Source organism: Argiope bruennichi, chromosome 9, assembly GCF_947563725.1.
Source record: "Argiope bruennichi chromosome 9, qqArgBrue1.1, whole genome shotgun sequence".
NCBI lineage: Eukaryota > Metazoa > Arthropoda > Arachnida > Araneae > Araneidae > Argiope > Argiope bruennichi.
The window spans coordinates 49,997,014-50,003,189 of record NC_079159.1 but is presented as its reverse complement, the minus strand read 5'-3'; positions in this window follow the sequence as shown (position 1 = coordinate 50,003,189).

The window sequence follows — 6,176 nt, the reverse complement described above, 5'->3', positions numbered from 1 at the left end:
AATCGGTCGTCCAGCTTTCCTGTGACATCTCATTTCTGTCAAATATCTGTGTCTCCAAAAAACAATATCTGGTCTTTCCATGAGTACTTTTCTATTATTCACGCACTACTTCCATCGGAAATTCATTGAATGTAAGACTTTGCACAATGTGTCTTTTTGCCACGAAAATCCAATTTTTTCTTTCAACACGGGTAGTAATTTTCTGAGGGATGGTACTTTCCTTTCTTTTATGTAAAAGTCTTGAATTGTTTGCCGTATAACACATTTGTCAAAGTCGTCTATTTCACAGTTTCGCTCATTAGGTCTTTTACGGTGTTTACCGGGTGATTTTAAAACTGTCGATGAGCCAGATGATGAAACTTCCTTTCTTATTTTTTTATTGTAGCATCAGAAATTCCAGTTGCTTGAGAAGCCCTCTTCAGAGTTTGTGGGAGTGGAATTAACGCAGATTTCGATGAAGCTTCATTGGAACAAAATTCCGCAACATTATATACAATTTTACGTGCCTGCGATTTCAAAATTTCACCCTTCCTTAACTTAAAGGTCATCTTGCAGGTTTAGCAAAATCAATTAAACCAGTAAGGAACAAATAATTTTAAAAGCAAAAGCAAAATAAACACAAGGATAAGATAACGCGTGCAACTCTTTTAAATCCGAGAAGACGATTGGCGTGATGTAACCTTTAATTCCGCCAATTCCCTACACGCTTAATCCCCATTAGAAATGAACTAGTCTTGTTACTACAGCGACCGCCACAAGATAGACTTCTTGGCGGGAGCTATTTTTGTGATCGACAGACAGTAGCTATCTTTGGTGATCAGTCCAGTTTGAGTTTTAAACTATTAATATGGAATTCATTTAAGAAATTTTACCTTGTAATTTGATAAGACTAAAAAAATATGAATTTAGTTGAATCAGTCGATTGCAAGTTATTGTGCCTGCAAATTAGAAAGTTGCATATACTACAAAATAAAAGTGGGAATGGAAATCCTACTTGTGTTAAGTTAATGCCCAAAGGAAACAATTTTTTTTTTTTTTTTAATCTTAATAAATAACAGGTAAAAGATACGATTGAATCCTTCAGAAAGGGAGTGCTTGTATTGAAACAAAACAGCTTCAAACATGAAAATTTTTAATGCTAGCTCTGATTCTTCATGTAGTATTGATTTAAGAATCAATGCTCTAAAGTAATTACAATTTTTCCAGTTTAAATCGAAACCGATATCGTTCTCTTATAATTGTTAATTGATTAAAGGAACCATGACCAAATAGAAAAAAGAATTTTGTTCTTTATATACAAGTCCCAATTTGGATTTGGGAATTGAAATAGAAAGCAAAATGGAATTTACAATTGTTTAAAGCTTTGGTTACTATGTAGTAGAGCTGAATAAAAAAATTCAGAAAACTTTTCATAACATCCGCCTCTTTTTTTCTAGTTAAAGATAATTCGAATGTCAATATTTTAAAATTTCTTTCAAAGGATTGAAAAGATGGTTAAAAAGAACAAATTTTACGATATTTTATACAAAGAGACAGAACTAATCTTAATTTAGCCCTCGAAATAAACTGATAAAAAATGAAATCACAAAAAAGAGCAGTTAGATGAAATAAATCAGAAAAAACATTTTTTAGACAGCATATTTATGTGTTTAAACTTCAAGATCATGGGTTAATTTCAAATGCAAAATATTCAATTTCAAATGCAAAATATTATTTTATTAATTACCAGCATCAGCATTATTAATTACTGTTCTAGTTGCCATAAATAATGTAAATGTACAAACACTTATGAATGGAGCTGTAAAGCTGCTGTATATATTTTGCCTGCTGTAATTGGTCATTCAAATCATTATTCAGAATTGGGTATGGATAGTATGGTCCTCTACTAATATCCCATACTTAATCTATGATAGAAAGAGCTGGTGATCCACAGACCAAGACAATATGTGCAACAGTCTGAAAGCAATGGTTTTAACCACTTCACTTTTTTATTTTCTTTACTATCTAATAAGATGACACCTTCAGTTTTAAGAATATTTTCTTATTTTGATTCAAATGAAAATCCATTGAATACTTTACTTATCTATGTATTCAAAGTAATTTTAATATTGAATAATAATCGTTATGAATGGTTTATTTTTTTCTTACAACCGTCAAAATTCAAAAAATCGATGCACGTATAGCACTCGGGCAACACAGTTAAGCGGTTAAGTGTCATCATCGCTATGGAAACAAATATTATCCTATTAAAGCGCCTCTTGAAATAGTAATTCAAAATGGCAGTTCAATTACTAGTTGGGCATAAAGTCTGCTGTCAAGATGTGATATATGTACTTATGGGAGGGCTTTTGTTGATATCTGAAATCCACTTCGATATGCTCTCCAGATCATTATACTAGTATATGTCTTATGTCTCTAGGTTGCAGGTAGTTTGTTTCTAAACATTCACTTGACTTTTTTCAAAATAATATACGACGGTTATGGCATCAAGGCAGAAAAGGCTCTAGATTGAAAACGCAAGAAATACCCACCACCATGAATTCTAACTTGACACCACTGAAACCAGCAGCATAAATGCTATAAAGCATCTGGGTTACAGCTGTCTTTTTATTTATCAATTTGATATCATTTGCTTGTCATTCTGGCCTTAGCAAAGGCTCGAATTTCTGTTGCAGATGCAGTACATAGCGCCACAGTTTTGCTGCAAACACGACAGTCTTCCCTTTCATCAGTTCCTATGGGGGGAGTGGATACCTCGTTATTGAGGATGAGAAACTTCTGGTGGTTGATTCTCGCCATCCTTGTTTATATACGAAAAGGGGGGGGGGATCTGGCTCCTCCCATCGATGACGGGACATACTTCCTTAGGGAAGGATTGTACCATGGCAGGTGATGGTCCTTAGGACTCAACCACAGTTCAGCTAGTGTTGCTGTTGCGGCGGTCCGGTCATTCAAGTTTTTCCGCGTGCTTTCCTGCGAGTCGGAGTAGCCAGTTTGTGGTTCCCTTTCATCAGCTTTCTCATGTGCGACCAGATTCCGATTTTCTTATAACATTACCTTCTTCTGACCATTGCTGCTAACAATTATGCATAATAGACACATCACTGTCAAGTCTTTTTCAAATATTTTACTAGCAACCCCATTCTAATTCATCTAGAGCAAAATTTGCAACGTCATCTTTTAAATGTACAAACACGACTTCCGAACTTCATTTATCTAGCAAAACTTCTTTTTGGCTTTGGGATTTTATTTTTCTCTGGAAGACAAGAGCTAAGGATTTAGCATGTGTTCAAGATTGATATTTTAATGAATTGCTAATAAGCAAAAAACTTGTCCAACAGAAAACTTGTCCATAGAGAATTGCAATATGATGAAACTTAACAAGCAACTAAGTGTTTGCCGGTTTAAAAGAGAACAAAACAAAACAAAAGCTTAATGAGATTTCCAAGACTTTTCTCGTTTATTAGAGCATAAAGTTCTGCTAAAATTTGTTTTTGAAAAAGACAAAAGACGATAATCAACAATGTTTTTGCTAGAAAATTCTTTGCTTAAGAAAAATGCATTAAACAATTTTATTCATTTTTCACAAAAATAAAAGAAATAGTGCTAGATTAAATTGCTATAATATCTTTATCATGCAAAGATTTTAGAGACTTTCGGAAATAAATATATTCAATTAAATTAAGATATTATCCTTAAAAAATAGGGCAATGTTATTTTACAAATGTTGCGAATATCTTTTATAGAATATTTATGATTAGAGAAATATTGATCCGATATAAAAATAAATCATTTAATTTTATATTGCTTTGATATATTGATTGATCTGTTTTCTATTCATTGTGAAACGAAATTGATCGCGTATACATAATTATTAGGTAATAAAGAAAAGGTTATTGATTTTTTTTTTCATTAAAAATGTAGCTTTCTAATTTTTTTCGGTCTTATATTTTCATTAGTTTATGAAAAGAAACTTTTAAATAACTGCACACAAAATGATCACCTTATTCAATTCAGTAATGAAATTTACATGTAGCACTTCAATGCATTTTTCATAAAATCTCATTTGTACAAGATCATATATAATATTGTTACAGTATCTTCACGATTTTATATGTCATTCTGATCTTAAATCAAAATTGAAAAGATATTGTATAATATCCTATTGAATAAGAAAGAGTAAGAAAATTTACTTAGGAAATGTGGATTCATGTCTGAATTGAGACTTTAAGAGCAAGTTAAATTTTGTTAATGAAGCTTGTAAATAATTTTGAAATTTAATACGAGACTTGCTTACGTATAAACTGTTTATGTGTTACAAAAATCGAAACAAATACCGTTGCCAAGATGCCTTGAAAACCTTCAAAAGAAAAAGGGCCCAATCAAATATATTTGTTCTTGCTTTGTATGCTTTGGGGATTCCAGGAATATATGACCGCAAGCCAAGTAGAATGTTATATTTTTTACATGTGACATCAATAATTCTTAGGTGTACATATATCATATGCGTTTTCTTATCATATGTAAATGATATCGTGAACATATGCAACAGCTGGAGTTGCTATAAGTTGATGTTGTTGTTTTAATTATCAAGGAAATTTCAATTTCTGCAAACAGGTGTTCCTTGTTTCTGAAACGACGCCATCATAAAACTTTATTTCACTTTATTGAAAACATGACCAAAAAACAATGAAAGACAAAAATGAAATTTGCTAAATGCGCACTTTTAAATTTAAATAATAGTTTCACTGCAGTATTTGTAATTTTATTTTTTGCACATTTTGTGGTATTTATCGATATTACGTGTGCTAACAGATTACATATGGAAAGGTGGTTTCACAGTTTATTTCTCAATAATAACAACTTTAAGTTTTTTTATTAAGTTTAGTATAGTTCTGATTACTTTTGTATATGCAAAAATATATGATTTACTAGGCACTTTTCTTTTAACTATACTTTACATTCAGTTTTCTTTCAAATCGAGTCGATTCATAGAACGAAGCACCAAAGAACTACAATGTATTTCGACGTGCTTTTCGGACAAGGAAAAGGCTGTTTAGCATCCCATTCACTGTTGCAAATTTTCCCGTCGATTGGAATCATCATTTCTTTGCAAGTATTCTGGATATTGTCTTACCAATTTACAGCAATATTTCAAGTCTTTTCTGTATTTTATAAATTTTATGACTTTAATTCTTTAGTATTGGACACTGAATTCATTGTAACTTAATAACCAAGGGACCTCATTTTTTGCTACAATATTCTACGCATCTCAGATGAAGTGCGAAGATGAAAAACTTAGAAATGAAGTGAAAGATGTTGCATATCAACTAAAATTAACACAGGAAACTAAGCAATAAAGCGAATTTCTAATTGATTTCTTCGAATCCAAGCAACCCTTAGTCCTTAGTGCCTCAGAAGTCTTTCAGTTCTCCAAGAGTTTTATCTTAACTTCTGCTGGTGTTCTTATAATTTAAAATTTGCTCTTTTTACAATCAGAGAGACCAGACTAAAGGGAGTTAAATTTGTTCCTTTTATCTTCTCTTGTACGTAGTACAGAAAACGTAGAGTAATCGTCAAAAAATTCGAACATGAGATTTTGACGAATCTCCACGTTTTTTATCTCCCTGAGTTTTAAATACACGTTTTTGAAAAATATCCATCTGTCTGTCGTGACAAAGATAACTCAAAACCGCTTTGAAATAGACGGATAAAATTTGGTCTTTACACCAAATTTGCAGATTTTTATGAAATCTATTCAGAGGAAATCTATCTGTTCGATAGTTCAAATATAATATTAATATAGAATATAGAATACATTGTTAAAAGTTTTCAAAAAAAAAATGCCGATTCTTTAGAAAAAGAAAATTTGACTATTTAAAAAGACTATTTAATTAATATTATTAAAAAAAGAATTTTTTTTAAATTCTAAAATGGTTTAAAAGTCAATTTTGAGAAATAACAGTATTTCTAGAATTATTAAGGAAATATACCAAAATTCCATTTAATTTTTAACTAATTAAGATACAAAAGTTCTGACATTTCCCACTTTCAAAATATATCTGTGCCAAATTTGGAAGCTTTAGTCCTAACAGTCTGTTCTTTTAAGCACCAAAGCATAAAAACGGACACAAAACTCTTATTGGTTGAGATGACGTCAATGCAATTTGCAACAT